At 49.0% G+C, this 26,251-nt stretch overlaps 8 non-coding genes across 8 annotated transcripts; 7 read left to right on the forward strand and 1 right to left on the reverse strand.

The window, feature by feature from the left end:
* Positions 1-11,304: 11,304 nt before the first annotated feature.
* Positions 11,305-11,378, forward strand: trnai-aau (transfer RNA isoleucine (anticodon AAU)). Its single transcript has one exon. It is a non-coding gene; the product is annotated as a tRNA-Ile (tRNA).
* Positions 11,379-15,609: 4,231 nt separating this feature from the next.
* On the forward strand, positions 15,610-15,683 carry trnai-aau (transfer RNA isoleucine (anticodon AAU)). The gene has a single exon. It is a non-coding gene; the product is annotated as a tRNA-Ile (tRNA).
* Positions 15,684-16,186: 503 nt separating this feature from the next.
* Positions 16,187-16,301, forward strand: LOC132145791 (U5 spliceosomal RNA). The gene has a single exon (XR_009434557.1). It is a non-coding gene; the product is annotated as a U5 spliceosomal RNA (small nuclear RNA).
* A 6,879-nt stretch (positions 16,302-23,180) lies between these two features.
* LOC132145792 (U5 spliceosomal RNA) lies at positions 23,181-23,295 on the forward strand. Its single transcript, XR_009434558.1, has one exon. It is a non-coding gene; the product is annotated as a U5 spliceosomal RNA (small nuclear RNA).
* A 286-nt stretch (positions 23,296-23,581) lies between these two features.
* On the forward strand, positions 23,582-23,653 carry trnag-ucc (transfer RNA glycine (anticodon UCC)). The gene has a single exon. It is a non-coding gene; the product is annotated as a tRNA-Gly (tRNA).
* A 103-nt stretch (positions 23,654-23,756) lies between these two features.
* Positions 23,757-23,828, reverse strand: trnad-guc (transfer RNA aspartic acid (anticodon GUC)). The gene has a single exon. It is a non-coding gene; the product is annotated as a tRNA-Asp (tRNA).
* Positions 23,829-24,836: 1,008 nt separating this feature from the next.
* LOC132145935 (U5 spliceosomal RNA) lies at positions 24,837-24,952 on the forward strand. The gene has a single exon (XR_009434694.1). It is a non-coding gene; the product is annotated as a U5 spliceosomal RNA (small nuclear RNA).
* Positions 24,953-25,245: 293 nt separating this feature from the next.
* On the forward strand, positions 25,246-25,317 carry trnag-ucc (transfer RNA glycine (anticodon UCC)). Its single transcript has one exon. It is a non-coding gene; the product is annotated as a tRNA-Gly (tRNA).
* The last annotated feature ends 934 nt before the right edge of the window (positions 25,318-26,251 follow it).

A 26,251-nucleotide genomic window follows, 5' to 3' on the forward strand; every position in this document is an offset into this window, starting at 1 on the left:
TATTTTGTTTCAGTCTCGTTTTATTCCAAATACACTACAAGCAAGGTGTTTTTTTTTAAGCCTGCATTTATTTGATTCAAAATACAACAAAAGCAGTAATATTTTGAAATATTTTTACTATTTAAAATAACTGCTATCCATTTGAATATATTTAAAAAAGTAATTCAGTCTTGTGATTTCAATGCTGAATTTAACATCATTACTCAGGGCACACGATTCTTCAGAAATCATTCCAATTTGCTGCTAAAAAAACCGGGTGCCGGGTGCTATATTATTATTATTATTAGGTTAAAAATAGCTTCTAGAGATTTTTTGTTTAGGTTTCTTTGATGAATAGAAAGTTCAGTATATATTGTAACAACGTACAGTTGTTCGAATACCGTGGGCTAACTAGAGCTAAGCTAGTTTATTTTAACCTAACGGCTAGCAGGGTGCTAGCACCTATACGGCGCGACTTACTTTCGCTAGCGGGGAGAGCGAGCACTCGCGTCCCATACACCGCACGACCATGAGTGTCTCTGTTTGTGAAGAGTTATCAACAAACCAGCCAACAGGAGGCAGTAGTGTCTGTTACTCTTTAATTTCAGAACTCAATATTCAAACTTACACTGGCAAGGCCATATCACAAGTCACTCCCCTACACATCTCTCTCCATGACGGTGACAGTCACCCCTTTTTATAACATGGCAGTAAATGAACCCGAATCAACTCAAATTAACTTAGACATGAACATGTATAACATTACTAATAAAGGAACTCAAACATCTTGCTTAAATAACTCATAATTGAACGTTAAACAAATTCCCATGATGCACCTGGCTGCCAGTGCTGACTTACGGGTCATTACATAACCCCCCCCCCCCAGAGGGTTAGTGTCCCCACAACCCTATTCTCCCACAACAAAATCCAACAAATGTCCTGGCCAACTTCGAACACGCTTCGGCCTCTCTGATGTTTTACCCCCAGCGCCAGGCTCAACCCTGAGTCCATTACTGTCCGTTGCAGCGCTGGGAGTGGATGGTGGGGAGCCTCCCTGGCCTCCACCATTCTCTTGTTCTGGGGCCAGTGGGTGGTACGGTGCCAACCGATCCTTGTGAAGCACCACCCGCCTACCCCGTCCAGGCATTCGGACCCGGAAGACCACCTCCGAAATTTGATTTAGTATCTCTCCGGGTCCCTGCCAATGATGGGTCAGTTTGGGTGACAACCCACGCTTTCTCTGAGGGCAGAACACCCACACTCTGTCCCCTGGCTTAAGGGTAGGCCCGTGGGCCCGGGTATCGTACGCCCGCTTCTGGCGGGCTCCAGCGTCCTCTAGAGCCTCCCTGGCCAGTTGATGGACAGTGCCCAGACGCTCCTTCAATCGCCGGAAGTAGTCCAGTTCTGGTCCACCAGCAATCTCCGGCTCGGGGGGCGACCCGAACACCAAGTCCACCGGCGTGCGGAGCTCCCTCCCAAACATCAGCGCTGCCGGTGTGCACTGACTTGACTCCTGCACTGCTGTCCTATATGCCCAAAGGACCAGGGGCAGATGCTGGTCCCAGTCTCTCTGGTGCTGACTAGTCAAGATAGCAAGTTGGGTGGCCAGGGTGCGGTTGAACCGCTCAACCAGTCCATCACTTTGAGGGTGGAGGGGAGTGGTTCTTGTTTTCTTTACCCCCAGCCGCTGGCACACCTCACTGAACAACCGACTTTCAAAGTTCCGCCCCTGGTCACTGTGAAGTTCGTCCGGCACCCCGAAACGGGCAAACATCTCATCCACTAGTCGCTGTGCCGACGTGGAAGCACTCTGATCCGGCACCGCATATGCTTCTGGCCACTTCGTGAAATAGTCCATAGCTACTAGGACAAAGCGGTTGCCGGCCTCTGTGATGGGAAATGGTCCCAAGATATCAACTCCGATCCTCTCCATGGGTGCCCCTACTAGGTACTGTTGCAACGGTGCATGAGAGCGTTGGCTGGGTCCCTTCTGTGCCGTGCAGACATCGCAGCAGTGAACATGTAGCTCTGCATCCTGCCGACACCCCGGCCAGTAGAACCGCTGCCGCAGCCGCCGCACTGTTTTGGAGTTCCCGAAATGGCCAGCTCCAGCTGCCCCATGAACCCAATGGAGGACTTCCGACCGCAGAGCGTGGGGAACCAGGAGTTGCAGACGGTCCACTCCCCCCCTGGGTGCCTGCCACCTTCTGTAGATCACATCATCGTGGAGCTCCAGGCTGCCCCACTGAGAATGAAGTGACTTGATTTCAGGCCCCTGTGAGGACACCGCTGGCCAGTCTGGACGTGCTCGAGCCTCCAGCCAACCCCTCACCTTCACCATAACTCGGTCATTCGCCTGCTGTTGTCTCAGCTGCTCGATGGTGAATGGCCCTGCGTCTCCACCACTGCCACCCGGCTCTGTGGCTGCCGACGATGGGCCCAGATCTCGTTCTTCCTGACGAGCACAATACCGACATTCATCAGCAAGGCATGGACGTCTGGAGAGGGCATCAGCGTTGGCATGCTGCCGCCCTGGTCGGTGTTGAACCTCGAAGTCGTACTCTTGGAGGATCTCCAGCCACCTTGCCACCTGACCCTCTGGTAGGCGGAAGTTCAGCATCCAGGTGAGGCTAGCGTGGTCGGTCCTCAGTGTGAACCTGGTGCCCAGGAGGTAGGGCCTGAAGTGACGGACTGCCAAGACCACAGCTAACAACTCCCGCCGGGTGACACAGTAGTTTCTTTCAGGACGACTAAGGCTGCAGCTATAATAAGCCACCACTCGCTCTCCAGTCTCCCCCTTCTGGGAGAGTACGGCACCAACCCCCACGTTGCTGGCATCAGTATCCACCAGGAAAGGTTGGTTGGGGTCAGGGTAGGCCAGAACAGGAGCATCTATAAGAGCGGCTTTTAGCTGGTGGAAGGCTGCCGCACAGTCCTCGGACCACCCGAATCGCCGACCCTTATTTGTCAGCTGATGTAAGGGGCTGGCGATGGTAGCAAAGTCTCTGACATACCTTCTATAATAGGAGGCCAGGCCTAAGAAGCTCCGCAACTCATTGATGTTGGTTGGTGGGGGCCAGTCCTTCACTGTGGCCACCTTTGTTGGGTCGGTGGCCACCCCGCTCTCACTAACAACGTGCCCCAGGAACTGCGTTTGGCGGGTGAGCAGGTTACACTTGGCCGGGTTCAACCGCAGCCCGGCATTACGGATGGCTGTCAGGACCTCCCTTAAATTGTGGACAGCGTGGTCAAAGTCTCTGGCATGGACTAATAGATCATCCAAATAGACCACACAGCGGGTACGAGGAATGTCTTTAAGGACCCGCTCCATCAGCCTCTCAAAGGTTGCTGGGGCATTACACAGCCCAAAGGGCATCACCTTAAACTGCCACAGTCCTTGCCCTATGGTAAACGCAGTTTTGGGCCGGGCCTCCGCCGCCAGCTCCACTTGCCAATACCCACTGCGCAATCCAAAGAGCTGAACCAACAGGATCCAGCAACATAATCCAATGCGTCATCAATGCGCGGAAGTGGGTATGAGTCCTTGCGGGTGACCGAATTTAGCCGCCGAAAGTCCACGCAAGGGCGCCACCCCCCCGTTTTCTTCCGCACCATGACCATAGGTGCAGCCCAGGGACTGTCTGAGGGCTCTATAATGCCGTTAGCTGCCATATCTCGGATCATTTCTTCAGCAGCCTGGCGCTTGGCGAGAGGCAGTCTGTGGGGCCGCAAGCGAATGGGAGCAGCGGGGCCAGTGTCAATGTGATGCTGCACCAAATCTGTTCTAGTACAGTCCTCCTCTCGAGCAGCAAAAATGTCCACAAAGTCTTTCAATAGGCATTGCAGCTGCTCCTGCTGCAGCACGCTCAGATGCTCACTGCTTCGCCGCCCCAACTCCTCAACAGCAGCAACAGTCTCAGGTGATGGATGGGTGAAAGGAGCGTGCGGTGTTAATGACTGGGATGCACTAGTCTGAGCTGCAATACTCCCATGGAGCACCCCTTGAGTCTCTGCAGATCTTGTATGGCGGCCGGGGGCCGGAGCCAGTGAACACTGGTGTCTAAGCGGTGGCTGCGGGGCGGCAGCCTCTCCATGATGACTCCGACCCGACCGGAGCGGCACGCTCTCATTACCTAAGCACAGTGCAGACCCCAGCACGTCGACACATGCTCCCCAGTGGGCCAACAAGTCCAAACCAACAATGCACTCATCTCTGATGTCGGCGAGCCAGAACTCATGGCTTGTCTGGCTCATCCCCACCGCCACAGACAACAGTTTCTTCCCAGGCATTACTGTCTTTTCACCCGTGACGGTGAGGAGTTCGGTATTGGTGGGGGTCCAGTCCCCTGGAAGAGGACCGGCCGTCCCTGGCAACAATCCTTTTCGTAGCAAGCAAATGGTGGACCCCGTATCCACCAGGGCGCTGCAGGGCTGTCCGTCAATAACACAGTCAAGGTACAATCCTCTGATAAGCCCACAGCGCCCCACAGTAGGGCAGTCATTGTGGAGGGGTGCCAAAGAACGGGGTGAGGGTCCCCTCACTGCCTCACTCCAAGTTGGTTTCCCGGGGGTGATGTTGCCCGGGGCCGGGGACTCGGGGCAGGGCAGTCCCTGGCGAAGTGCCCCGGTTCACCACAGCGAAAGCAGCGGTCTAGTCTCGACCTCCGTCGGGGGGTCACTGGTTGAGCCCGGCTGACCTCCTCCTGAGACTGGACACCGTCAAGCTCTCGTTCTGCTGCTCTTGCTAGCTGGCGCTGGAGTGGAGATTGACCTGTTGTCGGCCCAGCCTGCAGCACTTCCTCAGCTCGCTCAGCCTCTCTCAGTGCCTCACTCAGATCTTGAGGTGATGACAAACGGACATGCTGACGTAGCCGTTCAGATGTAAGACCCCGCAGGAAAGCATGGAGGCTCAGCTCTTCCCTCGCTGTGGCTGGGAAGGTAGGGTAGCCTTTCCTAACATGGACACGTATGTCAGCGGCGAATGCCCCCACACTCTCTTCTTCATGTCGACGTCGGTTAGTAAGCTCTTCCCTGCTCTGCTCTGCAGAGGTTCTCTGCCCGAAGCGGCTGTTAAGGGCATCGGTGAGGGCCTGGATATCACGTCGCTCTTCAGGAGACAGATCGATGAGGACCTGAAGTGCAGAACCCTCCAAGGCGAGGGCCAAGTGAGTCGCCGTCTCCTCACGGGTCCATCCATCGTGGAGAGCAGCCAGATCGACCTGGGCCAGGTAGGGCTCCCGGGGCGTCAACCCGCTGTATCGTGGTAGCTTTGCGGGTGATCGTGAGGGGAGGCCAGCCTGGACGCTGATTTGGCGTGTTGGTGTGAGAGTCGCAGATTTATCCTGCCCATGCCTAAGAGAGCGATACACAGTCCGGGGAACGCTGGCGCCATCAGGCCAGTGCGGAGCCCTGTTTCTCTGCGTCGCCTCATTTGTCAGGTGCTCTAGCGTGATACAATTCTCTCTGAGAGCACGCTCCATAGCTCCGTCTTCTAAACGGCCTAAATCCCACTTCTGACACCAATGTAACAACGTACAGTTGTTCGAATACCGTGGGCTAACTAGAGCTAAGCTAGACTGTTTATTTTAACCTAACGGCTAGCAGGGTGCTAGCACCTATACGGCGCGACTCACTTTCGCTAGCGGGGAGAGCGAGCACTCGCGTCCCATACACCGCACGACCATGAGTGTCTCTGTTTGTGAAGAGTTATCAACAAACCAGCCAACAGGAGGCAGTAGTGTCTGTTACTCTTTAATTTCAGAACTCAATATTCAAACTTACACTGGCAAGGCCATATCACAAGTCACTCCCCTACACATCTCTCTCCATGACGGTGACAGTCACCCCTTTTTATAACATGGCAGTAAATGAACCCGAATCAACTCAAATTAACTTAGACATGAACATGTATAACATTACTAATAAAGGAACTCAAACATCTTGCTTAAATAACTCATAATTGAACGTTAAACAAATTCCCATGATGCACCTGGCTGCCAGTGCTGACTTACGGGTCATTACATAACCCCCCCCCCCAAGAGGGTTAGTGTCCCCACAACCCTATTCTCCCACAACAAAATCCAACAAATGTCCTGGCCAACTTCGAACACGCTTCGGCCTCTCTGATGTTTTACCCCCAGCGCCAGGCTCAACCCTGAGTCCATTACTGTCCGTTGCAGCGTTGGGAATGGATGGTGGGGAGCCTCCCTGGCCTCCACCATTCTCTTGTTCTGGGGCCAGTGGGTGGTACGGTGCCAACCGATCCTTGTGAAGCACCACCCGCCTACCCCGTCCAGGCATTCGGACCCGGAAGACCACCTCCGAAATTTGATTTAGTATCTCTCCGGGTCCCTGCCAATGATGGGTCAGTTTGGGTGACAACCCACGCTTTCTCTGAGGGCAGAACACCCACACTCTGTCCCCTGGCTTAAGGGTAGGCCCGTGGGCCCGGGTATCGTACGCCCGCTTCTGGCGGGCTCCAGCGTCCTCTAGAGCCTCCCTGGCCAGTTGATGGACAGTGCCCAGACGCTCCTTCAATCGCCGGAAGTAGTCCAGTTCTGGTCCACCAGCAATCTCCGGCTCGGGGGGCGACCCGAACACCAAGTCCACCGGCGTGCGGAGCTCCCTCCCAAACATCAGCGCTGCCGGTGTGCACTGACTTGACTCCTGCACTGCTGTCCTATATGCCCAAAGGACCAGGGGCAGATGCTGGTCCCAGTCTCTATGGTGCTGACTAGTCAAGATAGCAAGTTGGGTGGCCAGGGTGCGGTTGAACCGCTCAACCAGTCCATCACTTTGAGGGTGGAGGGGAGTGGTTCTTGTTTTCTTTACCCCCAGCCGCTGGCACACCTCACTGAACAACCGACTTTCAAAGTTCCGCCCCTGGTCACTGTGAAGTTCGTCCGGCACCCCGAAACGGGCAAACATCTCATCCACTAGTCGCTGTGCCGACGTGGAAGCACTCTGATCCGGCACCGCATATGCTTCTGGCCACTTCGTGAAATAGTCCATAGCTACTAGGACAAAGCGGTTGCCGGCCTCTGTGATGGGAAATGGTCCCAAGATATCAACTCCGATCCTCTCCATGGGTGCCCCTACTAGGTACTGTTGCAACGGTGCATGAGAGCGTTGGCTGGGTCCCTTCTGTGCCGTGCAGACATCGCAGCAGTGAACATGTAGCTCTGCATCCTGCCGACACCCCGGCCAGTAGAACCGCTGCCGCAGCCGCCGCACTGTTTTGGAGTTCCCGAAATGGCCAGCTCCAGCTGCCCCATGAACCCAATGGAGGACTTCCGACCGCAGAGTGTGGGGAACCAGGAGTTGCAGACGGTCCACTCCCCCCCTGGGTGCCTGCCACCTTCTGTAGATCACATCATCGTGGAGCTCCAGGCTGCCCCACTGAGAATGAAGTGACTTGATTTCAGGCCCCTGTGAGGACACCGCTGGCCAGTCTGGACGTGCTCGAGCCTCCAGCCAACCCCTCACCTTCACCATAACTCGGTCATTCGCCTGCTGTTGTCTCAGCTGCTCGATGGTGAATGGCCCTGCGTCTCCACCACTGCCACCCGGCTCTGTGGCTGCCGACGATGGGCCCAGATCTCGTTCTTCCTGACGAGCACAATACCGACATTCATCAGCAAGGCATGGACGTCTGGAGAGGGCATCAGCGTTGGCATGCTGCCGCCCTGGTCGGTGTTGAACCTCGAAGTCGTACTCTTGGAGGATCTCCAGCCACCTTGCCACCTGACCCTCTGGTTGGCGGAAGTTCAGCATCCAGGTGAGGCTAGCGTGGTCGGTCCTCAGTGTGAACCTGGTGCCCAGGAGGTAGGGCCTGAAGTGACGGACTGCCAAGACCACAGCTAACAACTCCCGCCGGGTGACACAGTAGTTTCTTTCAGGACGACTAAGGCTGCAGCTATAATAAGCCACCACTCGCTCTCCAGTCTCCCCCTTCTGGGAGAGTACGGCACCAACCCCCACGTTGCTGGCATCAGTATCCACCAGGAAAGGTTGGTTGGGGTCAGGGTAGGCCAGAACAGGAGCATCTATAAGAGCGGCTTTTAGCTGGTGGAAGGCTGCCGCACAGTCCTCGGACCACCCGAATCGCCGACCCTTATTTGTCAGCTGATGTAAGGGGCTGGCGATGGTAGCAAAGTCTCTGACATACCTTCTATAATAGGAGGCCAGGCCTAAGAAGCTCCGCAACTCATTGATGTTGGTTGGTGGGGGCCAGTCCTTCACTGTGGCCACCTTTGTTGGGTCGGTGGCCACCCCGCTCTCACTAACAACGTGCCCCAGGAACTGCGTTTGGCGGGTGAGCAGGTTACACTTGGCCGGGTTCAACCGCAGCCCGGCATTACGGATGGCTGTCAGGACCTCCCTTAAATTGTGGACAGCGTGGTCAAAGTCTCTGGCATGGACTAATAGATCATCCAAATAGACCACACAGCGGGTACGAGGAATGTCTTTAAGGACCCGCTCCATCAGCCTCTCAAAGGTTGCTGGGGCATTACACAGCCCAAAGGGCATCACCTTAAACTGCCACAGTCCTTGCCCTATGGTAAACGCAGTTTTGGGCCGGGCCTCCGCCGCCAGCTCCACTTGCCAATACCCACTGCGCAATCCAAAGAGCTGAACCAACAGGATCCAGCAACATAATCCAATGCGTCATCAATGCGCGGAAGTGGGTATGAGTCCTTGCGGGTGACCGAATTTAGCAGCCGAAAGTCCACGCAAGGGCGCCACCCCCCCGTTTTCTTCCGCACCATGACCATAGGTGCAGCCCAGGGACTGTCTGAGGGCTCTATAATGCCGTTAGCTGCCATATCTCGGATCATTTCTTCAGCAGCCTGGCGCTTGGCGAGAGGCAGTCTGTGGGGCCGCAAGCGAATGGGAGCAGCGGGGCCAGTGTCAATGTGATGCTGCACCAAATCTGTTCTAGTACAGTCCTCCTCTCGAGCAGCAAAAATGTCCACAAAGTCTTTCAATAGGCATTGCAGCTGCTCCTGCTGCAGCACGCTCAGATGCTCACTGCTTCGCCGCCCCAACTCCTCAACAGCAGCAACAGTCTCAGGTGATGGATGGGTGAAAGGAGCGTGCGGTGTTAATGACTGGGATGCACTAGTCTGAGCTGCAATACTCCCATGGAGCACCCCTTGAGTCTCTGCAGATCTTGTATGGCGGCCGGGGGCCGGAGCCAGTGAACACTGGTGTCTAAGCGGTGGCTGCGGGGCGGCAGCCTCTCCATGATGACTCCGACCCGACCGGAGCGGCACACTCTCATTACCTAAGCACAGTGCGGACCCCAGCACGTCGACACATGCTCCCCAGTGGGCCAACAAGTCCAAACCAACAATGCACTCATCTCTGATGTCGGCGAGCCAGAACTCATGGCTTGTCTGGCTCATCCCCACCGCCACAGACAACAGTTTCTTCCCAGGCATTACTGTCTTTTCACCCGTGACGGTGAGGAGTTCGGTATTGGTGGGGGTCCAGTCCCCTGGAAGAGGACCGGCCGTCCCTGGCAACAATCCTTTTCGTAGCAAGCAAATGGTGGACCCCGTATCCACCAGGGCGCTGCAGGGCTGTCCGTCAATAACACAGTCAAGGTACAATCCTCTGATAAGCCCACAGCGCCCCACAGTAGGGCAGTCATTGTGGAGGGGTGCCAAAGAACGGGGTGAGGGTCCCCTCACTGCCTCACTCCAAGGTCGTTTCCCGGGGGTGATGTTGCCCGGGGCCGGGGACTCGGGGCAGGGCAGTCCCTGGCGAAGTGCCCCGGTTCTCCACAGCGAAAGCAGCGGTCTAGTCTCGACCTCCGTCGGGGGGTCACTGGTTGAGCCCGGCTGACCTCCTCCTGAGACTGGACACCGTCAAGCTCTCGTTCTGCTGCTCTTGCTAGCTGGCGCTGGAGTGGAGATTGACCTGTTGTCGGCCCAGCCTGCAGCACTTCCTCAGCTCGCTCAGCCTCTCTCAGTGCCTCACTCAGATCTTGAGGTGATGACAAACGGACATGCTGACGTAGCCGTTCAGGTGTAAGACCCCGCAGGAAAGCATGGAGGCTCAGCTCTTCCCTCGCTGTGGCTGGGAAGGTAGGGTAGCCTTTCCTAACATGGACACGTATGTCAGCGGCGAATGCCCCCACACTCTCTTCTTCATGTCGACGTCGGTTAGTAAGCTCTTCACTGCTCTGCTCTGCAGAGGTTCTCTGCCCGAAGCGGCTGTTAAGGGCATCGGTGAGGGCCTGGATATCACGTCGCTCTTCAGGAGACAGATCGATGAGGACCTGAAGTGCAGAACCCACCAAGGCGAGGGCCAAGTGAGTCGCCGTCTCCTCACGGGTCCATCCATCGTGGAGAGCAGCCAGATCGACCTGGGCCAGGTAGGGCTCCAGGGGCGTCAACCCGCTGTATCGTGGTAGCTTTGCGGGTGATCGTGAGGGGAGGCCAGCCTGGACGCTGATTTGGCGTGTTGGTGTGAGAGTCGCGGATTTATCCTGCCCATGCCTAAGAGAGCGATACACAGTCCGGGGAACGCTGGCGCCATCAGGCCAGTGCGGAGCCCTGTTTCTCTGCGTCGCCTCATTTGTCAGGCGCTCTAGCGTGATACAATTCTCTCTGAGAGCACGCTCTATTTCGCCTATACTTTGCTCCATAGCTCCGTCTTCTAAACGGCCTAAATCCCACTTCTGACACCAATGTAACAACGTACAGTTGTTCGAATACCGTGGGCTAACTAGAGCTAAGCTAGACTGTTTATTTTAACCTAACGGCTAGCAGGGTGCTAGCACCTATACGGCGCGACTTACTTTCGCTAGTGGGGAGAGCGAGCACTCGCGTTCCATACACCGCACGACCATGAGTGTCTCTGTTTGTGAAGAGTTATCAACAAACCAGCCAACAGGAGGCAGTAGTGTCTGTTACTCTTTAATTTCAGAACTCAATATTCAAACTTACACTGGCAAGGCCATATCACAAGTCACTCCCCTACACATCTCTCTCCATGACGGTGACAGTCACCCCTTTTTATAACATGGCAGTAAATGAACCCGAATCAACTCAAATTAACTTAGACATGAACATGTATAACATTACTAATAAAGGAACTCAAACATCTTGCTTAAATAACTCATAATTGAACGTTAAACAAATTCCCATGATGCACCTGGTCTAGGGGTATGATTCTCGCTTTGGGTGCGAGAGGTCCCGGGTTCAAATCCTGGAAGAGCCCTTGTTCAGGTTAAAATGTTAAGCTTTATTGTCTCATTGCATTCACAAACATTATGGCAGGTTTTTTGCAATCAGGCAGACACGAATGGCTAAGCCAGGCCGGTTAGCTCAGCTGGTTAGAGCGTGGTGCTAATAACCCCAAGGTCGTGGGTTCGATCCCCGTACTGGCCAGCTGTTTTTATTGTCTGGGGGCTCATCTCTGCTCTGCTCTTCAGCTACGACAAAGAGTAGGGTGATCTCACTGAAATCTGGTGCAGCTACACAGTGCCCAGTGTAGCTGCACCAGTGCCCAGTGTCCAGGCTCCTTCAGCTGCACCAGTGCCAAGTGTAGCTGCACCAGTGCCCAGTGTCCAGGCTCCACCATGGCCCAGTGTCCAGGCTCCTTCAGCTGCACAAGTGCCCAGTGTAGCGGCACCAGTGCCCATTGTCCAGGCTCCTTCAGCTGCACCAGTGCCCAGTGTCCAGGCTCCTTCAGCTGCACCAGTGCCCAGTGTCCAGGCTCCACCACTGCCCAGAGTGCGGGCTCCTTCAGCTGCACCAGTGCCCAGTGTAGCTGCACCAGTGCCCAGTGTCCAGACTCCACCAGTGCCCAGTGTCCAGGCTCCTTCAGCTGCACCAGTGCCCAGTGTCCAGACTCCACCAGTACCAGTGTCCAGGCTCCTTCAGCTGCACCAGTGCCCAGTGTCCAGGCTCCACCACTGCCCAGAGTGCGGGCTCCTTCAGCTGCACCAGTGCCCAGTGTAGCTGCACCAGTGCCCAGTGTCCAGACTCCACCAGTGCCCAGTGTCCAGGCTCCTTCAGCTGCACCAGTGCCCAGTGTCCAGACTCCACCAGTGCCCAGTGTCCGGGCTCCTTCAGCTGCACCAGTGCCCGGTGTAGCTGTACCAGTGCCCAGTGTCCAGGCTCCTTCAGCTGCACCAGTGCCCAGGGTAGCTGCACCAGTGCCCAGTGTCCAGGCTCCTTCAGCTGCACCAGTGCCCAGTGTAGCTGCACCAGTGCCCAGTGTCCTGGCTCCACCACTGCTCAGAGTCCGGGCTCCTTCAGCTGCACCAGTGCCCAGTGTCCAGGCTCCACCACTGCCCAGAGTGCGGGCTCCTACAGCTGCACCAGTGCCCAGTGTCCAGACGCCACCAGTGCCCAGTGTCCAGGCTCCTTCAGCTGCACCAGTGCCCAGTGTCTAGACTCCACCAGTGCCCAGTGTCCAGGCTCCTTCAGCTGCACCAGTGCCCAGTGTCCAGACTCCACCAGTGCCCAGTGTCCGGGCTCCTTCAGCTGCACCAGTGCCCGGTGTAGCTGCACCAGTGCCCAGTGTCCAGGCTCCTTCAGCTGCACCAGTGCCCAGTGTAGCTGCACCAGTGCCCAGTGTCCAGGCTCCTTCAGCTGCACCAGTGCCCAGTGTAGCTGCACCAGTGCCCAGTGTCCTGGCTCCACCACTGCTCAGAGTCCGGGCTCCTTCAGCTGCACCAGTGCCCAGTGTCCAGGCTCCACCACTGCTCAGAGTCCGGGCTTTTTCAGCTGCACCAGTGCCCAGTGTCCAGGCTCCACCACTGCTCAGAGTCCGGGCTTCTTCAGCTGCACCAGTGCCCAGTGTCCTGGCTTCACCACTGCTCAGAGTCCAGGCTCCTTCAGCTGCACCAGTGCCCAGTGTAGCTGCACCAGTGCCCAGTGTCCAGACTCCACCACTGCTCAGTGTCCAGGCTCCTTTAGATACACCCTCAGCAATGGTAAATTTTCCTTTTCTATATGAATTGTGACTCATTTAGTTATTTGCCATTAAGCAGTAAACTTACTTAACAGCATGTAAATACCTAACCAACAGTTATATATTTCCAGGCTGTTGACGAGCACTGCATTCCTGGAATGGACCGGGTGGATGCGTTGGTGGAGTGTCTGGTGGAGCTGCGCACACAGACAAGCCTCACACTTACCAACCAACAAGTTGCGACCATTGTGGGTTTTTGGCAGAACCTGGACAAATTTTATAAAGACAGGGTAGTGTATGCTGCTCGTCATCAAGACAGGCTACTTACAGGACGTTTTAGGTCCCCGAAAAAGAAAGCTGTCTTCACTCCTGGTGTCAAAAGCACAAAAAGGTGTGTTTTGGGTTCTAGCAGCTCTCCAGCACAGTGGCCTAATTGCTGTTGCCTTGTTGAAATGATTTTCAAGGTTATGTAACATCCACCGAAGCCCCAAGAAACAGCGGACAGAATCTCTGTCTAGATGGGATCTCATTCTTCGTGATTACAGAAGAATTCGGCAGCTAATCTTGAGCAATGGAACGGTGATGAGTGACACAACCCTTCAGCTAGTTGAGGTAAATCAGAGGACTCTTACGACGTGGCACAATAACCGTTTAAAGGGTCAGGAGGTCTCTTTGCTGTTGCAAGGGCTGGACCTTCCAGAGGCACGTCCAGTGGCTTTGGATGCTTTGCCTCCAGCACGAGTACAGCCTGTTGTGCCTCCACAATATAGCCACCAGTTGCATACCTACCAGATGCCACCAGACACAGCTGGACAGCAAAGACCAAGTTTAGAAAGATTGGGCCCTCAGCTACCTGTACATCTGCCACAGCAACTTCAATCTGGCCATCAGCCGTACACCCTCAGCGTTCAGCCACGTCCACCCAGTTAAGGCCAATTTGTCCCAGGCCGACAGCACCACACCCATTGGTTCCTGACACACTCACTGCCCCTGTTGTGTCTCAGATGTTTCTGGTGCCCTGCCTATTTTGCAACCAGTTTGCGCAGGACAATGTCTGAAATACTTTTCGGCAGCTTTTAGTCCAAAAAACTTAACTAACGTAGAGAGTGTGGCCGCATTGCATCGATGCTCAGTCTGTCTATTTAGGGCAGTGGTTTTCAAACCTGTCCTGGAGGCACCCCTGCCCTGCACATTTTTATTGTCTCCCTTATTAGACACACCCAAATCAGGTCTTGCAGTCTCTAATGAGCTGATGATTTGAAACAAGCTAGAGAAGGCAGCTCGAGGGGGGTGGAAGTCGGAATAAAAATATTAGAATGAGGCCTAGAGAAAACACTTGTACTGTACTCAGGGCACTAAGGGGAATCCATTTTTGTAAATTTTATGCCATAATACTGTAGAAATATGCATAGAAAAAATGTTGGATTTTGGTTAATTTCACCACATGAGGTGATGTTAACCAGAATGTCACACATTTTGCCAAGCTGTAACTCCGCCAAAACGGGGCCAAACTGCACCAAAATTGGGACAAAGTCAGACCAGTGGGCCCTCTATCCGACGACACAGGCCCATGTCCCTATGACCCCGGGGGTCCGAGTTACGGCCCCCCAAAATGTGGAATTATATCCGTTATAACTAAGGAACCGGACCACCCAGGAACTCGAGGGTGGTCGCATACGGTAGGCCCCTCGACCCTCTAGGGATCCCCCGAATTTCAGCCCCGGGGTCCACCGCTTTGCGGAGATATTAGCAAAATAATAGTACTATCCACCCCCCTCGCACCTACTCATCCATGCCGGCCAGGGTGCACCCTCCCCGGCTAGAGAAGGCAGCTCGAGGGGGGTGGAAGTCGGAAGAAAATTTGTATGATGAGGCCTAGAGAAAACACTTGTACTGTACAAAGGGCATTCAGAGGAATCCATTTTTGCAAGTTTTATCCCAAAATACTGAAGAATTTGCATAAAAACGAGCGTAGAATTTTGGCACACTTGTGCACCACATGTGGTGCGTGTCTCAATGTTCATTAAATAGCAACTGTATTTAACTTTATTTATTTCAAATGTATGCCATATTATTAAAGAAAACACCTCTACTGTACGCAGGGCACTCAGAGGAATCAATTTTTGTAAATTTTATCCCATTATACTGAAGAAATATGCATAGAAAAAATGTTGGATTTTGGTTAATTTCACCACGTGGTGAATGTTAACCAAAATGTCACACATTTTGCCAAGCTGTAACTCCGCCAAAACGGGGCCAAGCTGCACCAAAATCGGGACAAAGTCAGACCAGGGGGCCCTCTTTGCGACGACACCAGCCCCAAGTCCCTATGACCCCGGGGGTCCGAGTTACAGCCCCCCAAAATTTGGAATTTGAACCGTTATAACTCAGGAAACGGACCACCCAGGAACTCGTGGTTGGTCGCATACGGTAAGCCCCTCGCCCTCTAGGGATCCCCCGAATATCCCATAATAATGTAAAAATATTCATAGAAAAAATGTTGGATTTTGGTTAATTTCACCAGAAGAAGAAGGCTCATTGGTCTAGGGGTATGATTCTCGCTTTGGGTGCGAGAGGTCCCGGGTTCAAATCCCAGACGAGCCCTTGTTCAGGTTAAAACGTGAAGCTTTATTGTCTCATTGCATTCACAAACATTATCGCAGGTTTTTGCTAATCAGGCAGACAAGGATGGCTAAGCCAGGCCGGTTAGCCCAGCTGGTTAGAGCGTGGTGCTAATAACGCCAAGGTCGCGGGTTCGATCCCCGTACTGGCCAGCTGTTTTTATTGTCTGGGGGCTCATCTCTGCTGTGCTCTTCAGCTCCGACAAAGAGTAGGGTGATCTCACTGAAATCCCTGCTTGCTAAGCAGAGGTTTGTTGTAGCCGAAATAGCTCAGTTGGGAGACCGTTAGACTGAAGATCTAAAGGTCCGTGGTTTGATCCTGGGATTCGGCAACTTTTCCCTTTTTTGAGGCAGGACCATGTCTGAAATACTTTTTGGCGCATCTGTGACCTCGGTATAAGGGATTTCTTTAAAAGACTCTTTTATTCATATAAGATTTTCTCCAACTTTTCAGATGGAGGCATGAGAAAGAGATTGCCTTGATTGGGCTTGTGGTTATTGGTGGACCGAGGAGACTTTTGTGAGTTTTACTCCTCCCTTTTGGAGTGGGGGGGGGTGACGAAACGCATGTGGGCAGGCGTCGTCACCCTTGATGACCCTTGGCGAGCGTAGTGGTTTACCAGAGGCAGCGCACAGGCCCGAGGGGTCGTAGACACAGCTCGAGTTTCTCTTCATTGTCGCATAAATCTTTCGCCTTTTACTAAAGATTTCCGTGGAGGGGAACTTTTGCGAGTGACCTGTATTTTTGGGTGCTCTGCTCACAGCAGAGCTACATCGAAATGTCAAGAGCAGAATCAATTTGGCCGTCCGCCAACACGCTGCAGGAGGGCGTGCCACTGGTCATCGTCTGTATTTGCACTCTCTGCGTTTGCGCTGTCAGCACTTAGTGTTTATTTAGCTGGCATGGGAAGGCAGCACTTTCTTGTATGTGATGGGATGCAAACTCTGGAAGGCTCCCTTTAGTGATGGGTCCAAACAAAGATCTCATCAGCTCCTCTAGCCCTATCGGCGACTCGTGCACTTCGAGCGATGGCGCAAGTGGCTGACTGCTGACTGTGTTGGTGGTATAGTGGTGAGCATAGCTGCCTTCCAAGCACTTGACCTGGGTTCAATTCCCGGCCAACGCATGTCCTTTGGCTCGGGCTGATGTCGAAGCAGAACTCCTTCTGTGACCTGTGGCTCCTCCCAAAACTTTTTTAGATGGATCGTTCGGAAGCCAAAAAGAGCTAGCTCTCCCCGTCGGGGAATCGAATCCCGGGCTTCCTCGTGACAGGCGGAGATACTGTCCACTATACTAACGAGGAGCTGTGCATGCTGCTGTTTCTCCCCCAACCGACGCTACTGCACCGACATAACTGAACAATGCATGGCTTTTTCTGACTCTGACACAGCCTTAGCACCGTCAAATTCCGGATTGACTGCGTACGAAAGGGAGACCGCACACGAGGCAACAACGACAGAAAATGGCAGGTGCGGGAGCAGCAGTGGAAGCAACTGGCCTCGACTACAATGCCAGGTTTGATGGTCTCGAGTCCAAACTCAACAAGCTACTGCAAGTCAATACCTCTACTAACACACTGCTTGATTCCGCGGTGAAGAGGATTGAGGCTTTCGAAAACCGATTTGAGAACGCGATGGCTGAGGTGCATGATTACGGTGTTTTGGTGGAGGCGCAGGTGAGCCGCACAGGTGCGCTTGAAAAGAAGCTACAAGATGCTTTGGATTGTATTGACCAACTGGAAAATAGGCATCGTCAGAACAACCAGCGCTTGCTGAATGTTTTGGAAGGTAGTGAAAAGGATTTGCCCATGTCCGCTTTCTTGATTAAAACTTTCAAGGATAAGTGGAAGCTGGAGCTTAAAGAAGAGGACTTTGAAAGGGCACATTGCGTTGGGGCCAAGAGAGATGACACCAGGTATCCGCGCGCTATCATTTTCAAGCTGCACCACTATCAGAAGAAGTTGTATATTTGGAAAGGAACCCGCAAGCAAATAGAGGGTTGCAACTTCAAAGTAGTGCCTGACATGTCTGCGGCGGTGCGGGAGAAAAGGAAGGCGTTCTGGCCTCTGAGAGAACAGCTACATCAGATCAACATTAAGACTTTTCTAAAATTCCCAGCGACGTTGTATGTGGAGGATGGAGACCTCGTAAATACTTTTACCTCACCGGAGAAAGCTAGATTGGAACTAAAAAAGAAGTACCTAGGTATAAAATGACCTGATCTTGCAGAACCTGGTAAGAGCATTTACTCTTAAATCACCGTTGAAGAAATGAGACTGGACTTAAAGATATTAAATTTGAATATAAAGAATATGACCTAATTGTACAGTTGGATGGGAAAGTGGTTGTTTAATTATTTCTTTTCTAATTTTTTTTTTTTTGTTTGTTTTTTTTTTTGTTTTTTTGTCTGAGGAAATATGGGATATTGGCAAAGGTTTATGTAAAGCAGAATTGCTACAATTATATTTAATTTGGTTGTAAATTTTCTTTACTAGTCTTTTTTTTTTTATTTTTTTTTTTTATTTTTATTTTTTGGTTGGTTTTTGTTTGTTATTATTATTTTTTTAAAGGGGGGGGGGGTGGTATTATTTGAACTATTTGGAAGTCACTGTTTCTACGCCAGATGGAGTTGGGAGTTTAAGCTCTAACAAAGCATGTTTCCTGGGAAGGAAGGGAGGGGGGAAGGAGAGGGTATATGTTATTTGTTTATATGTTACATGCTGGTATGGATGGATGAATGTTTGTTTGAACTCTTTAGGTGCTTCCTACTACTTTTGAACAAAGCTATTCAACAGATGGGGTTGGGCTATGCAATTTGGCCTATATCACTCCATTTACATATAAAAAATAAAAACAAAATTATATAGTAGTTAAGATCAAATAAAAATGCATATAAGGAGTATAAAAGATATGTTAAACACATTTAAAGTAGTAACTTGGAATGTAAATGGATTACAGGAGGGTTCAAAAAAACACAAAGTTATTTATCATTTGGAAAAAATGTCCGCTGACATAGTTTTTCTCCAAGAACTCCATTTTAAAGCCGGTCAAATAGATTACTTGAAAAGAAGATGGGTGGGGGAGGCTTTTGAGGCAGTATATACATCCAGAAGTAGAGGAGTTGGGATACTGATTAATAAGAGAATACCCTTTAAACTAGTGTCACAGTATTCAGATCCGTATGGTCGATATCTTATAATCAAATGTGAATTATTTGGGGAATTTCATACGCTCTTGAGCATTTATAGGCCTCCGGCCTCAAATATGGCCCTTTTAAAAGATATTCAAACAAGATTGGATAGTTCACAAACAGGTCGGATAATTATGGGAGGAGACCTAAATAGCATTTTTAGTGTTTGTGACAGTACAACAAAAACTAGGAAGGCCAATGTTCCAAAACATTTACAGAAATTTCTTTCTGTCAATGCTCTTCAAGATATATGGAGGACCTTACATCCAAACTCAAAAGATTACACTTATTATTCAAGTCCTCAGAATAGTTATAGTAGATTGGATTATCTGTTTGTGTCTCAAGAGGGAATTAATAATTGTATATCATGTGAAATTGACAATATTATAATATCTGATCATGCTTCAGTTGTCTGCACCATGACTCCGAAGGAAAACACTTTACATCATAGAATTTGGAGAATGAATAGGAAATATTTAATGGATATGGAATTTGTTTCCTATGTAAAAGAACAAATTAATATTTTTATTTTAACTAATGTGCAGCAACCTCATCTTCAAGATAAGCCAAATATCTGTATTATATGGGACTCCTTTAAAGCATATATAAGGGGGGTAATGATAGCCTTCGCAGCAAAAAGGAAAGCTAGTTTTGAGCAGAATATGGCTAAAATAAAACAGGACATTAATTTAATGGAAATACAACTTAAAAATGGAGACCAAACAAAAAAAAAGTAAATTGCAAGAAAAGAAAATAGAAATGGATACTATGCTGATGGATAAAGTTAAAGACTTTAGACATAATTCGAATAAGCTTAATTATATTTCAGCTAATTAATCGGGTAAACACCTGGCATCATTGGTCAAAAGGGTTGCAAAGACTCAGTCTATATCTTTAAAAGAGGAAGAATCGGATGAGGTTATTACAAACAATGCCATTATTAATAAAAGATTTAAGCAATTTTATGAACATTTGTATACAGCAGAGGTTAAAGATGACTCAGATTCCTTCCTTAAATCAGTCAAATTACAGTGCTTATCAGATCATCAAAAGGAAGATATACGGAAAGTCTTTGCAACCTCTGAGATTGAAGCTGCAATTAAGGCATTTCCGGAAAAAAAGGCCCCAGGAATAGATGGCCTCCCTATCGAGTTTTACTCAACATTTTGGCCAAATATTAGATCTTTGTTCATGGAGGTTGTGAATTCATTTGTTAATCAACAAAAGTTGCCAGAAACTATGTATCTTTCAACTATTTCTGTGATACCAAAACCAGGTCGTGAATGTAATAAGCCTTCTGATTTTAGGCCTATTAGTTTAATCAATTGTGATAAGAAAATCATAACAAAAGTAATGAATAATAGATTGGCATTAATTTTACCTAGCATTATCCACCATAATCAAACTGGGTTTATTCCTAATAGGGATCTTAGAACTAATGTTAGAACATGTATATCCTTAACACAATATGCAAAAAAACATAATATAGATTTGACTTTGATGGCGGTTGATGCTGAAAAAGCATTCGATCGCCTTGAATGGTCATATTTGTATAAAGTGCTTGAAACATTTGAATTCCCAGTAGAATTTATTAATATGGTAGAAACAGTGTATAGAGCCCCCAAAGCACAAGTCTACACCAATGGCGTTCTTTCTGAGGCATTTTCTTTAAGCAGAGGTACTGCTCAAGGCTGTCCATTATCTCCAGCGCTGTTCGCGATGGCTATTGAACCCTTGGCTGAGAAAATAAGACAGACAGATAACATAACGGGTATTACTATAGGCAAAAATGAATATAAATTAAGCTTATTTGCGGAATGGAGGGAAGGAGGGTTAAACCTCCCTAATATGGAATTGTATCAGATAGCAGCTCAGATGTTTTATATTGATCGTATTATTAATAATACTAATGAAGACCCATGGCTGGTTATCGAAAATCATCAACTACAACCAAATAGTTTACTATCCATCTTGTTCTCCAAGAAAAAAGTAAAGACTGATAACTTTGTTGTCAATAGTACATTAAATATGTGGAAAAAAACTAAGCAGATTTTAGGGATGGAGATCGGCACTCCAACACATATTAAGATTTGGAACAATCCGTCTGTTAGAATTCAAGGTACTAAATTAATGTGGAAAACTTGGATGAATGGAGGTATCAAAACATTATCAGATAATATTTGCTTAAATAATATATCCTCATTTGATACACTGAAAGATAAATTTAAATTAAAAGATTCAGAGATATTTAAATATATGCAGTTAAAAATCTGGGTCAAAGAGAACTGTGATATAGTGAATGATGTTCCTGAAAAGATAAAGACCCTTTGGGAAGAAAGTAAGAAAAAGAAAAAATGTATAAGTGTTATGTATGATTATCTCAATAATGTCGTAATCAATTGTAATCTGCTAAGCAAGATATATGAAGGATGGGATAGAGATATAAAGGACTTCAATGCTAAAACAAAATGGAAGGAGTGCTTGAATTTAACATATAAAGTCATATCCAACGAAAATCTTAGATTGATTCAATATAAGCTAATGACTAGAATTTATTATAGTAGGGACAGAATTCATAAGTTTGATGCACCCCCCCCCCCCCCCCACCTGCTTAAAATGCGGTAGTAGTGATTATCTCACTCATTCATTTTGGTACTGTGAAAAAATAAAGAAAACCTGGTTTGATATTGAGAGATGGCTCTCTAACATCTGTAAGCAGAGATTTGTATTTACACCAGAAGCTTGTTTACTTCAAAATGTAACAAAAATAAAATATCCTATGGGATGGCAGTTAATATTCTCCTCTTTAGTCTATAAGAAACTGTTGTTACAAAATTGGAAAAACACTGATACCCCAGGTTTGGATAAATGGAAAAATGTAATGAAATATTATCTAAACATCGAGAAAACTCTGTCAGTGGACAAAAATAAACAAAAACAGTTTAATTCGGTGTGGAAACCAATATTTGATGCCCTGTAATTAGCCCAACGCTACCTTAATTTATTTTGTATTTTATTTTTATTTGTTTGTAAATTTAACATGGCAATGTTAAATTATTTTTTTCTTTTTTTTTCTCTCTCTCTCAACAGTTCACCCAAGGAGCACCACCAGTGTAATTTGTGTGTGTGTGTGTGTGTGTGTGTGTGTAAATGAGACATCATTATTATTATTGTTATTACTTTGGTTTGTTAGCTTGTTTTGTTTATGTTTGTTCTAATTTTTTAAAAAAGGGAGGGGGGAAGAGGGAAAGAAAAGTGCTGTATGTATAAAGTGAAGGGGAATGTTTATTGTGAATTATTTTATTTATTTATTTATTTATTTTTTTTATTCCCCCCCTATTGCACAGAGGATATTGTTTAGTATTGGTTAATACTTGGATAGACTTGGAAGGAAAACCAGGTTGACAAGGTTGTTTATTGTTTTGTCTCTTTGTCTTTCTTTGCTCATGCATAATAAAAACAATTATAAAAAAAAAAAAAATAAATAAAAAAAAAAATTCCGGATTGACCCATCATTAGCTAAAGTCGCATAACATTTGGAACACTACCCGTTGCAGGGGTCATTGTTTGGACTCTTTTTTTTTTTTTTAAATTGCGCTTTAAACAAAAAGGATTGTGTCAATGCAACTGAACAACATTAATTAGGAACACAGTGCGACAATAAAGCAAAATGACAGTTAAAGGCATTTCGTCATTGAAATCGGTGATGTCATCATTCAGCTAAGTTCAGTTTAAATAGTATCTGTGCAATAATTTGCAATCAAGTCAACGATATCGCTGTACATGAAGAGTCCCCAGCTATGCCTGCCAGAGGCGACAGAGGCAAGGAACCAAAACTCGATCGGTGAAAAAATGGAGAAAAAACCCGGTGAGAAACCAGGCTCAGTCGGGGAGACAGTTCTCCTCTGGTCAGAAGAAACCAGCAAATCAGCTCCAGGCTGCAGAAAAGTCAGACTGTGCAGAAGAATCATCTGTTTCCTGTGGTCTTGTCCTGGTGGTCGTCTGAGACAAGGACTTTACAGGGGATCTGTATCTGGGGCTCATCTAGTTGTCCCGGTCTCCGCTGTGTTTCAGGGCCATAGAGGTCCTTTCTAGGTGTTGATCCACCATCTTGTCTGGATACTGACTGGATCCGGGTGACTGAAGAGGCCCACTGATCTGGATACAGACTGGATCTGGTGGCTACGGTGACCTCGGAATAAGGGATTTTTTTAAAAGACTCTTTTATTCATATAAGATTTTCTCCAAACTTTTCAGAAGGAGGCATGAGAAAGAGATTGCCTTGATTGTGCTTGTGGTTATTGGTGGACCGAGGGAACTTTTGTGAGTTTTACTCCTCCCTTTTGGAGTGGGGGGGGGCTGACGAAACGCATGTGGGCAGGCGTCGTCACCCTTGATGACCCTTGGCGAGCGTAGTGGTTTACCAGAGGCAGCGCACAGGCCCGAGGGGTCGTAGACACAGCTCGAGTTTCTCTTCATTGTCGCATAAATCTTTCGCCTTTTACTAAAGATTTCCGTGGAGGGGAACTTTTGCGAGTGACCTGTATTTTTGGGTGCTCTGCTCACAGCAGAGCTACATCGAAATGTCAAGAGCAGAATCAATTTGGCCGTCCGCCAACACGCTGCAGGAGGGCGTGCCACTGGTCATCGTCTGTATTTGCACTCTCTGCGTTTGCGCTGTCAGCACTTAGTGTTTATTTAGCTGGCATGGGAAGGCAGCACTTTCTTGTACGTGACGGGATCCAATTTCTGGAAGGCTCTCTTTAGTGACGGGTCCAAACAAAGATCTCATCAGCTCCTCTAGCCCTATCGGCGACTCGTGCACTTCGAGCCTTCTTAGCGACGGCGCAAGTGGCTGACTGCGTTGGTGGTATAGTGGTGAGCATAGCTGCCTTCCAAGCAGTTGACCCGGGTTCGATTCCCGGCCAACGCATGTCCTTTGGCTCGGGCTGATGTCGAAGCAGAACTCCTTCTGTGACCTGTGGCTCCTCCCAAAACTTTTGGATGGATCGTTCGGAAGCCGAAAAGAGCTAGCTCTCCCCGTCGGGGAATCGAACCCCGGTCTTCCGCATGACAGGCGGAGATACTGTCCACTATACTAACGAGGAGCTGCGCATGCTGCCGTTTCTCCCCCAACCAACGCTACTGCACCGACATAACTGAACAATGCATGGCTTTTTCTGACGCTGACACAGCCCTAGCACCGTCAAATTCCGGATGGACCCATCATTAGCTAAAGTCGCATAACATTTGGAACACTACCCGTTGCAGGGGTCATTGTTTGGACTCTTTTTTTTTTTTAAATTGCGCTTTAAACAAAAAGGATTGTGTCAATGCAACTGAACAACATTAATTAGGAACACAGTGCGTCAATAAAGCAAAATGACAGTTAAAGGCATTTCGTCATTGAAATCGGTGATGTCATCATTCAGCTAAGTTCAGTTTAAATAGTATCTGGAACCAAAGGAGGAACCAAAGGAACCAAAACTCGATCGGTGAAAAAATGGAGAAAAAACCCGGTGAGAAACCAGGCTCAGTCGGGGAGACAGTTCTCCTCTGGTCAGAAGAAACCAGCAAATCAGCTCCAGACTGCAGAAAAGTCAGACTGTGCAGAAGAATCATCTGTTTCCTGTGGTCTTGTCCTGGTGGTCGTCTGAGACAAGGTCTTTACAGGGGATCTGTATCTGGGGCTCATCTAGTTGTCCGATAGGGCTAGAGGTGTTTCAGGGCCATAGAGGTGCTTTCTAGGTGTTGATCAACCATCTTGTCTGGATACTGACTGGATCCGGGTAACTGAAGCGGCCCACTGATCTGGATACAGACTGGATCTGGTGGCTACGGTGACCTCGGAATAAGGGATTTCTTTAAAAGACTCTTTTATTCATATAAGATTTGCTCCAACTTTTCAGATGGAGGCATGAGAAAGAGATTGCCTTGATTTGGCTTGTGGTTATTGGTGGACCGAGGGGACTTTTGTGAGTTTTACTCCTCCCTTTTGGAGTTGGGGGGGGGGGGGCTGACGAAACGCATGTGGGCAGGCGTCGTCACCCTTGATGACCCTTGGCGAGCGTAGTGGTTTACCAGAGGCAGCGCACAGGCCCGAGGGGTCGTAGACATAGCTCGAGTTTCTCTTCATTGTCGCATAAATCTTTCGCCTTTTACTAAAGATTTCCGTGGAGGGGAACTTTTGCGAGTGACCTGTATTTTTGGGTGCCCTGCTCACAGCAGAGCTACATCGAAATGTCAAGAGCAGAATCAATTTGGCCGTCCGCCAACACGCTGCAGGAGGGCGTGCCACTGGTCATCGTCTGTATTTGCACTCTCTGCGTTTGCGCTGTCAGCACTTAGTGTTTATTTAGCTGGCATGGGAATGCAGCACTTTCTTGTACGTGACGGGATGCAAATTCTGGAAGGCTCTCTTTAGTGACGGGTCCAAACAAAGATCTCATCAGCTCCTCTAGCCCTATCGGCGACTCGTGCACTTTGAGCCTTCTTAGCGACGGCGCAAGTGGCTGACTGCTGACTGCGTTGGTGGTATAGTGGTGAGCATAGCTGCCTTCCAAGCAGTTGACCCGGGTTCGATTCCCGGCCAACGCATGTCCTTTGGCTCGGGCTGATGTCGAAGCAGAACTCCTTCTGTGACCTGTGGCTCCTCCCAAAACTTTTGGATGGATCGTTCGGAAGCCGAAAAGAGCTAGCTCTCCCCGTCGGGGAATCGAACCCCGGTCTTCCGCGTGACAGGTGGAGATACTGTCCACTATACTAACGAGGAGCTGCGCATGCTGCCGTTTCTCCCCCAACCGACGCTACTGCACCGACATAACTGAACAATGCATGGCTTTTTCTGACGCTGACACAGCCCTAGCACCGTCAAATTCCGGATGGACCCATCATTAGCTAAAGTCGCATAACATTTTGAACACTACCCGTTGCAGGGGTCATTGTTTGGACTCTTTTTTTTTTTTTTTTTAAATTGCGCTTTAAACAAAAAGGATTGTGTCAATGCAACTGAACAACATTAATTAGGAACACAGTGTAACAGTGGTGGTGGCTGCCCTAAACTTAAATTATTATTTTTTTAACGACAAATTCGGGCGCCAGACAGTTTTCTAAAACTGACAAAAATCAAACAACCCAGGATAGCAAAAGAAAACCACTGATTACATACAAAAACAAGTATTTCAAAACAAGTTGGAATTTATTGCATAATGTCCATAAACATTATAAAAAAAAAATACTTATTTCGAAAAAAACAACCAAACAAACAGTAAATAAAGAAATAGATAGATATAGTTCTTAACGTAACAGTTAAATTTCTCAGTTCCAAATCAGTGTTCACACAATCACAACGCTATAAAGGAAATCCCAGGTCATACTGGTCACACTCTAGCTGGGCGTCAACACTGGCAGATTCGTGTGTCCATATTCACGCCAAACTTTACATATAACCAAAAGAGAAAGAGGAAAAAACATTTTGAATTCACATTTCGTGGTTGAATACTCAAACAAAATGCAAAACTTTAAAGATCAA

The sequence above is a fragment of the Carassius carassius genome, chromosome 8 (assembly GCF_963082965.1).
Source record: "Carassius carassius chromosome 8, fCarCar2.1, whole genome shotgun sequence".
Lineage (NCBI taxonomy): Eukaryota > Metazoa > Chordata > Actinopteri > Cypriniformes > Cyprinidae > Carassius > Carassius carassius.